This window comes from Miscanthus floridulus, chromosome 14 (genome assembly GCF_019320115.1).
Source record: "Miscanthus floridulus cultivar M001 chromosome 14, ASM1932011v1, whole genome shotgun sequence".
NCBI lineage: Eukaryota > Viridiplantae > Streptophyta > Magnoliopsida > Poales > Poaceae > Miscanthus > Miscanthus floridulus.
Window position 1 is genome coordinate 43241123 of NC_089593.1, and position 10156 is coordinate 43251278.

The 10156-nt window shown below is 43.5% G+C and overlaps 1 pseudogene; it reads left to right on the forward strand.

The window, feature by feature from the left end:
- The first annotated feature begins 1926 nt into the window (after positions 1-1926).
- LOC136503399 (uncharacterized) lies at positions 1927-8983 on the forward strand (annotated as a pseudogene).
- The last annotated feature ends 1173 nt before the right edge of the window (positions 8984-10156 follow it).

Sequence of the window (10156 nt, forward strand, 5' to 3'; positions counted from 1 at the left end):
ATTTTTTTAGAATTTTTATTGTATTTTTGTGAATTTTAATAATGTGTGACATACCCGGCGGTGGCGGCAAGCGTGCCAGCCAGCCTGCCCAGGCAACGGCTGTGGCAAGCCTGCCAGCCGGGCGGCGGCGGTAACAGCCAGCCAGCCTGCCCACCGGTCAGACGAAACGGTGCGTCAGACGAAGATGAAACGAAATGTGGTGATGAGCATCGGCCATGGTGACGATGATGAGTAAAGGTATTCATGTATTTTTGGTTTTATATTTGAAGAGGAAAAAGGAAGTATATGACATAGGCACGATGTCATGATGCCGTCATCAAGCTAACAGCAGGCAGGGCACGGAGCACGCAGCGGCTTCGGCTCAGCTGCGCTTAGGCTCTCAGCCAGAGCTTGCCGGCGCTGTGCGGCGAGCTGCACCGCCACCTCCTCCTCGTCGGAGTCACCATCGAAAGCATCGTCGTCGGAGTCAAGCGAGACGAGCTTGTGGCCACGGCGAGGAGGAAGAGCGGCAACGAGCGCGTACCGCCGCGGGTGCTCGTCGCGCTGTCCGGCATGGCGTGCTCGGCGCCACCCCGCTAGCGCGCAGACCGCCGCGGGTGCTCGTCACGCTCTCGCGCGCCGGGCAGCAGCCAGCCAGCCTGCCCAGGCCAGGCGGCAGCATTTGCCAGGCAGCCCACGCACAAGGGCAATATGGTCCTCCCATGGCAAAATACATGTATTTGAAATAAGAAAAGTGATTAAAAGGACCAAATGTCATCTAAAACAAAGTGCCAACGTTTTAAGTGTCGTTTTAGCGAAATCGACGATTGAAGTCCTATAATAACGAAGCACATTGATTCGCGTCCTATAATAACAATTTTCTCCGTCGAGTTCGCCTCCGGCAGCGGCGGCTGCCGCGACGCCGAGCCAGCAGCTACGACGGTGTTATGCACCTCTCTTCCCTCTCGCTTCCTCTGCTCCTCTCCGTGGTGGATCGCACCGACGCCGTGAAGCCATGAGCTCGCCACCCCGCCATCTCACCCTACATCCGGATCCGCGACCGTGCCGATATCCGCCACCGCGCCGACGTCCCGAGGTCCGCGCCCCGTGACGTCGCCGCGCGGACACCGCCAAACAGCCGGGCTCCGACCGCCGACCTCCACGCCTACCTGCAAAGATGACTCCGAGACTTCGGTTCTGCCCCCGAAGCCGCGCCATCTTTCTCATTCTCGTAGGCCCCGAACGCCGCCACAGACCGACCGCAACGCGAACCCGGAGCTAGTGCCGAACCTTGCCACCGGACACGTACCTCCTTGCCGTCTTACTCCACCGTCGGCTGCACCACCCGCGCAGTCCCTCTGTCAGACCGAGCTCTACCGCTCTGCTTCCCTCGTCGACCTGACGCACCACATCCCGCTGTCCACGACCTCGTCACGTCCCTGACTCCACCTCGTCGAGGACTCGGGCTTAGCAACGCCGTTCGTGTGCTCTTTGATTTCTTCTCGTGATAGAATAAAGGAAGAAGAAACAATGGATTTATTGATTTGATTTGAGGAGTTTTTGCTTTATTGACGTAGTCTGATTTGGATTTCTATCGTATTTGGGGTTTGTATGGTATTTGAGCGAGAGTTGTTGCGTAGTCTGATTTGGATCTCGGAGCGAGAGAGGCAATATTTGTTTTATTTATTATTTTTGTTTATAAAAAAATGGAGACAAAAATTCACGTACACAACCGAACGTGGGTTTTCAATCTGAGGGAGAAAAACCGAAAGGACTAAAAAGGAAAAAGGAAAAGAACAATCGAACGGAAATGTATTCCACGCAAAAAAAAAAACAGACAGTTTTATGATGGCCGAGACCGAGATACTTTAGGAATTTTAGGTTGAACGAAAACTATTGATGACAAAAATTTTATCTCTTTACAAGTATTATTAGGGATAGGGATATATTAGTATCAGGGATAGATTATGAATTCAAAAATCTATGGTAGGTTATGTAGAACCGACCGAACCGATCACTGTTTTATTTGAAAATTTTCATATCCAATTTCCGTCCTCTTCCCTTTTCAATCTCGCAGACACGACTGACGACCCCGCTTCCCCAGAAACATTCCCACAGAAACCGCAAAACCCTCTGTCGCGGCTATATGGCCGCCTTCGCCTCCGCCTCCCCGCCGCGCCGCCGCCACAGCCACCGGGATGACGTCTCCCCGCGCCGCCGCAAGCGCCGATTCCGACTGCCGCGGCCGCCGCCGCGACGCCAAGCCCTCTGAGGAGAAGGAGAACGGCCACGCCAAGTCCGGAAGGGATGAGGACGGCGGCAACCGCCCTCCCCGGCGCGACAGGGTGTCAGATGGGGAGGAAGGTGGCGAACGCCGGAGGATGCGCGATAGGATTTCCGACGATGAGAAGGAGGAAGGCTGTCGGCGCAGGCGGGCTAGGGATTGCGGATGATGAGCCGGACGACCGCCGTGGCAAGCGAGACCGGGAGAGGGAGAGGGACAGCTGCCGCCACCGCCGCCGGAGCCCTAGCTCGGAGTCAGGGTCCTCACCCGACGGCCGTCGCCACCGCCGCCGGCGCCGAGGCGAGGGCTCGAGGCGGCGGGATGACCGCAGGCGAAGGGAGCACGACGGAGATGAGCGCCGGAGAAGCCCTGTGAAGAGGAAGCCGACCCCGCCACTGCCCCCACCGCCGCCGCTGCTTCCGGTGTGATCCCTGGGCGCACGGGTGGGATCTACATCCCCCCTTTCCGCATGGCACAGATGATGCGTGATGTGGAGGACAAGTCGAGCCCTGAGTATCAGCGCCTCACCTGGGATGCTCTCAAGAAGAGCATCAATGGGCTGGTGAATAAGGTGAATGCGACCAATATCAAGAATATAGTGCCGGAGCTCTTCGCAGAGAACCTTGTTCATGGGCGGGGACTCTTTTGTCAGTCTTGTATCAAGTCCCAGATGGCCTCACCTGGGTTCACCGATGTATTTGCTGCGCTAGTTGCGGTTGTGATTACCAAGTTCCCTGAGATTGGGCGGTTGCTTCTTGTTTGTGTTGTGCTCCAGCTCAAGAGGGCATATAAGCGAAATGACAAGGTGAGCTTGTCTTCATTTTCCTTAGCTCAAGAAGTATTAATACTTTGTTACCTTTTGGGTTTAAGAATGACTCATTTAGAATTTACAATGCTGGGGTCTAGTTGCATTCCAAGGTGATTTCATAGAACTAATTTAGCTTAATGTATTGTTGCTTACCTAATCCTGATCAAGATCTTTGCAATTGTTTTAACTCACTCATTTACAAAATGGCTATCCTATTTATATTAGTCTGGAAAACAAAATTGGCTACTTAAGTTCGCAGCTGAAGCAGAACTATTGGTGCATACCAATAGGTCTGCTGTTCTGTATTTACAAAGGGTTGTAGTTAGGCTCATGAAATTCTTTGCACGACACTTTACATTGCTTTCCATTTGTATTTGAACGCATGAACTGGATCGATGCAGGTTTGGAAAGTTACATAGGGTATACCTTCTACTTGGATTCTGGATTCAAATCAAATAAAAGAACTAACGAAAGTTGCTGTTTATACCTGGGTCCTGTATACACTGACGTCTGCTGTTTATGTACATAGGATAGGATGAATTGTTACTTACATTCAGGATGCTTAATATTTGAGTATGAAGAACTGCATATGCGCTTAATTGTTAGTTTCTGCATAAATTTCTTACTAAAGTTCTCCTTTACTTGCAGCCTCAATTGCTTGCGGCAACCAAATTCATTGCACACTTGGTAAATCAGGTGGTGGCACATGAGCTCGTGGCACTGGAGCTTCTTACTGTACTCCTGGAAAATCCAACTGATGATAGTGTTGAGGTACATAGCTTGGACCTTATGTACTTTTTTACTTTATTTTGTTAACAACTTACTCATTTCTGGAATATGTATGTCAATGATGATAGGTGGCTGTGGGCTTTGTCAAAGAGTGTGGGGCAATGCTGCAGGACTTGTCTCCTCAAGGGCTTCATGGTAAGCTATTTCAGACAGTGCACTGAGTATGGCTTGCTATACTTGCTAGCTTTTGGTGATGCAGAATGGTTTTGTCAACACACATTTTATACCATCAACATTCATTTATGGATCTTCAAATTGTTTGAGTATCTAATGTATAGTCTTGTGGTTAATTCTAAAATACTTGGATACATGATGATTAGGTCAATCATGTGATTATCTGGGTTTTGGCAGAACGTAGAAATCTCGTTTTAACTTTGTATAAGATGCATTATTGTGGACCAATGGTGAACGACTAGATGCTCAGCCTTAGTTTTGGATGCTCTGGAGAAGAAAAATTTTAATGTGTAAGTACAATTATTTAATTTACGCCATTATATGAATTGAAATGAATATGGCAACATTTTCCTCTGTGACTAAAATGGAATATTTACTTGTGTACATAGGTTAGCTATGCAACATGATGGTTGCTTTTAAAGGTACAAACTACTGTTAGCCAATATAAGTAAATGGTCAAAATGTTTCTGAATCCTTCTATACATCTTGCTTGTGTAATACTCCCTTTGGTCCAGTTTATAAGGCACAGTGAGACATGACATGGTCTCCCAAATTACAATTTGGCCATTCATTTATTGTATTTTTTTTGTTATAAAGCTATGATCATTGGCAGTATAAAAAAAGGGGCAGACCCAATGTCGGAGGCTCCCACATAAGTGGGGTCTGGGGAAGGGAAAAAACCGAAGCAAGCCTTCCCCCCGCAAATCTGCGGAGAGGCTGCTTCGAACCCACGACCTGGTGACTCAGTGAGACAGCTCTCACCACTGCACCAAGCCTGCCCTTCAGATCATTGGCAGTATATTTGATTATATAAATCTAACTGTATCAAGTTTGTATTACAATAGTTAAAAATTATTCGCCAAATTATTGGTCAAAGATTGCGAAGTTTGAATCTTGATATGCACGTGTGCCTTATAAACTGGACCAGAGGGAGTATTCCTTAGAGCTGATGCATATAATCTTTCGATTAACTATATACATGTTATTTTAGAGTGTGTACAGTCAACTATTTATGTTCTGGCTAATAATTTCTCCAGTAAAAACTGGATGGGACATACAAAAGATGATATAGTGGACTTGTTTGGGTTGTACTTGAAGATTGTTATTTTTTCTTTATGTTTGTCACTCATTATAAGACGGATTGATGTTTAGTTTTCTGTTCTCTTTTGAATATTGTGTCCGGCGTACCCAGTGCAGAGAGCTCCCGCTCTGTGCGGGGTCTGGGGAAGGGTGTCAGTGGCAAGCCTTACCCTCACCTGTGCAATGCGAGAAGACCGCAACTCGAACCTGGGACCTTCCGGTCACAAGTGGTAAGACTCTACCGCTTGCACCAGGTCCGCCCTTCTTTTGAATACTGTGTCCAAAAAGATTTATTTTTTATTCGAGGGTGAATGCTATGTTTGGTATTAAATGTGATTATTTTTGTTTATAAATTCTGAAACACTTATTCAGCCTTAATTTGACCATTGTGGATAAGCCTTTATTGATCCCATGCTGTTAGTTTTTTCTCTCCTATTTCTTGTTCAATTCACAAAGTATTTACCTGTTGATCAATTAATGCAGCTATTTTTGAAAGATTTCGAGGCATTCTTCATGAAGGAGAAATAGACAAGAGAGTGCAGTTTCTAATCGAAGGCCTTTTTGCAATTAGAAAGGCTAAATTCCAGGTAAAGTTATACTTGTGATCATGGTTTTTGAGGTGCTGTGGTGTCCTGTTGTGCTGGCGATACGGCTGTACGCCTAGGCACGTCAGGTGATATGGCATAACTAAAACTTTGTGGCGTCATGTGGCACCTGGGTTATGCCTCAATGCCTAGGTGACGCCTCAAAAACCATGCTCTGATTTAGAAAGGGCTCAAAGTTGAGAAGCCTAGTGTTTTTTCCGTTGCATGGTCATCAAATGTTCTGACAGATGATTTTTGTTCCATTTATGTAGGGGGTTCCCAGCCATCCCTCCAGAGTTGGATCTAGTGGAGCAGGAGGACCAGTTTACACATGAGATATCCCTTGAAGATGACCTAGACCCTGAGACCAATCTAAGTAAGGTTTTGTTGTTGCATGGAGAGTCCTCTATGCTACATTGATAATATGAACTTTCTGAGTGAAGAGATCCAGTTTTGTGTAATGTAATGCTGACCTCTCTTTAATTGCAGATGTTTTCAGGGCAAACCCCAATTTTGTTGAAGATGAGAAGGCATATGAGAATCTAAAGAGAAGCAGTCTGGGAGCAGTCTTCTGAAGATGAAGAAGGATCAGATGCTGCTCCTGATGATGATGAAGATGAGGAAGAATCTGATGAAGAGGATGAGGAACAACTGGAGATAAGGGATAGAACAGAGACGAATCTTGTGAATCTTAGAAGAACAATATATTTGACTATTATGTCCAGTGTTGATTTTGAAGAAGCTGGACACAAGCTTATGAAAGATTATATGCATCAGAAGCGTTTCTTGATTTCATGTGATTCTGATATCTGATATTGTTTTTCATATCTAATATTGATTTATGTTTGTTTGTTGAGATGTTTCTTGATTGCTTGTTTGTCTTTGGTTCCATTTTTCTTTTTGATAGTATGCTGCCACAGTTTAGAAAATTACATTATGTATTTGCTTCTAGTACCACTATTCTCTTTTACACTGATTTAAACTTTGTAAACGTTTTAAGTTTTGCCATTTATCTTTTTATTGGACTAATATATCTTGACAAAATTTTCCAAGCTAAGTTTGAGTAAAGCTTGCTTTAGATTAAACCTAGTACTTCAATACCCACCATTTTACAGAGGTTAGATATGTTTTGAAAAGTGACCAGTGCTCGTTTGGTCGCCACCAGCCTCAATGGCTGATTCAATGGTAATTAGAAAGATAACTATTCATTGAATCTAAGGTACTCTTGAATGGTTGAGCATGATAGAAGAATTCTGTTGCGATTGCCTCCAGGACCTACACTGGATTTATTGCTGTATATTTGTGTCAAAGATGCTAACAGGAGTACACGTTATCATTGGGTGGTTAATCCTTCCATTAACATATATAATAAATTGCATTGTTACAACTTTTCACCTTCATAGACTCCTTTTTATCATTGGTTTAGCCGAGCTAGTTTTTGCGATCTCACAAGATACCATTTTTCTGATCAATTTGTCTGCAAGTGTTTGCTTCTGAGCATTTCATTACATGCTGTGCACTTTGTAACCTCAAGAGATTAGATTAAGTAACTGACCTGTCCAGAAGAGCAGAAAACTAGTTTTGAAAATTCTGAGGATACATGTACTGAGAAATGTAGTCATGACTTGACATTACTTGTAAGTTGATGCATTGCTAGTTAGCAGACGTAGTGTAACGAATACTAATATTGTGTGCAGCAGTGCAGTGCGTAACCTACGTTAAGACTATCTTTCTGGTTTTGATCTGGTTTTTGTTGCTCCACCTGTCACAAAATATTTCGACTAACTGTGATCTTTCAAGAAAAAATTTAAATGAAGCAAACGTCCATTCTTTTCGTTATTGTCACTAAACTTGCAACAGATAATATGCACAAAAACAAATCATTTGTTGGGTTTAGTGCCTTTTCATATGGGGGTATTGAATATGGTTTGAATTGTAATTCCTGTTGGGGTATTTTTTTAGCGCTTTTAATTGCTTTGTCTTTTGTTGTTGTCTTGATGCAAAATCTGCAATCTGTACTTTTTTTATGCGGCATCTGCAATGGCTAGATGCGGAATCTGCAATCTTTACATTTTTTAGGAGAAATCTGCAAGTATTGTTCCCTGATGAAAATTGTTTGTTTTGTGGCAGATGGAGCTGTGCATTATGCTTCTTGAGTGTTGCAGTCAGGAGAGAGCATACCTTCGTTATTATGGGCTGCTAGGACAGCGATTTTGCATGATCAATAAAGTGTACCAAGAGAACTTCGAAAAATGCTTTGTGCAACAATATTCAATGATTCATCGTCTTGAAACAAACAAGTTGAGGAATGTTGCCAAGTTCTTTGCACATTTGTTGGGGACTGATGCGCTCCCTTGGCATGTTTTGGCTTACATCAGGTTGACAGAGGAAGACACAACATCATCTTCTCGAATTTTCATAAAAATTCTATTCCAAGTATGTTTGCAAAGATTCTGCTTTCATGTCATAGCTATTTATCATTATTAGTTGTATTTTATTAGAATACTTATATACCTTTTTTTCCTGATGCAGGAATTATCGGAGCACCTGAGCATACGCCTACTCAATGAGAGGCTGAATGATCCTAACATGCAAGGTTCCTTCGAGTCTATCTTCCCAAAGGATCATCCGAAGAATACAAGGTTCTCGATCAATTTCTTCACGTCCATTGGTCTTGGTGGTATAACGGAAAGCCTGAGGGAGTACTTGAAGAACATGCCGCGCCTAACAATGCAGCAGCAGAAGCCGGAATCATCGGAGTCAGAATCAAGTGGGTCTGAATATGGTTCGGAAAGCTCTAGCGCAGGGTCTAGTTCTAAGTCCGAGTCAGAATCAAGCTCTAATGAGAGTCGCCCTGTTCGTTTGGGCTTGTTTGGCTTATAAGCCATACTTTTTCAGCCAACAAACAATATTTTTCTCTCACACCAAATCAGCCAACAGTACTTTCAGTCATGGCTTATCAGTCAAACAAGCCCAAATGAACAGAGCGAGTGACAGGAGGCGAAGTAAGAAGAGGAGGAAGAGGACTTGAGAGCACTTCCAACTGTGCTTATTGGAATCACGTATTTGGTTTTGTTCAAATTCAAATGTGCTGCTTCAGTATGCATGTGCAGTATGTGATCTAGCTCATGATGTGTTCCGTTGTAATCAGAAAGCTGTAACATGTAAGATACTACTATCCAAACTTGTACGGGGCTGGTTGGTAGTCCAGCAACAAAGGGCTAACAGAAATCTTAGTTTTTTCCCCCCACATTTTTCAATGCAGAACAAGTTTTGTACGTGGGGTATTTGTACCATTCCGACATCACACTGCTAGTTTACATGTTCTAGATCCTGTAGTGCGGTAACTGGTAAGCATCAACTGTGTGAGTTTTTGGTTTTGATTTTTTTTCGCTCTCGTTTTTCCTTACTATATAATCGGCCTGTTCGCTTGTTGGTTTCAGCTAGCCCAAACCAGTCAGCCAACAGTGTTTTCCTCTCACAATAAACCAGCACCAGCCAGCCTAAACCAGCCCAAAAACCAACCAACAAACAGGCCGAATATAATCAAAGCTATCTAGGCTCGTGACCTTCCCAAACAATTTTCTTACTGGTACATTCTTTCTTTGAGGTGATTCGGCATTTATTAAATACATACACGTGGCATGTACATGCCCCAAAATATGGCATTTGCATATTTTCTGTTGTGAATTTAGAGATGTCATATAAGCACATTACAGAAATTTGTACAGCCTAAACCCACCGAAAGTTCTATGGCCCTGTTCGCTTCTCTTATAATCTATCTTTTTCAACTTGTTTTTTTAGTCGGAACAATATTTTTCTCTCACAACAAATTAGCCGGAACAATATTTCGGTTTGTTTTTTCAGCGAAGCAAACGAGGGATATAGGGCCATTTGCACTTTGGTGAGTAATGAGAAAATGCCTGACAGGAACAAGCCTGCCTTGGTTATTTGGCAAACTTACCGGCTACTCCATCTATATTCATTTATAAGATATACGAGTATGATCAATAATTTTGATCTATTATAATATAAACTTTATACGATTAGATTTTTTATTAAGTGTACTATCCAACTATAATAAGTTTATATAAATATAAATAATATAAGATAAAATAAATAAATGATTAAATTTTAATTTAATAGACTGTATAAGCTGTATTTTATAAAAAAAAGGAAGGCAGTGATTTTTAGCCAAACTAGTAAATAGTCCTAATTATATTGATCCAAAAAGGATTTTAGCGGGGAACAGGAATTTCAGCCACGTTTAAGAACTTATCACATAGACCTAGGCTCGTCACATACTCTAAGGAGTCAGGAACGCGGAACGTGGGTACGTTTCACGTACCGGGAACTTCGTTCTAAGACGCGGAACTGGAACACCGCGGTACAACGTCCCAAAATATGATGGAACACGACTGAGCGAGTCTAAATTAATTTAATACATTTCGTAATTAA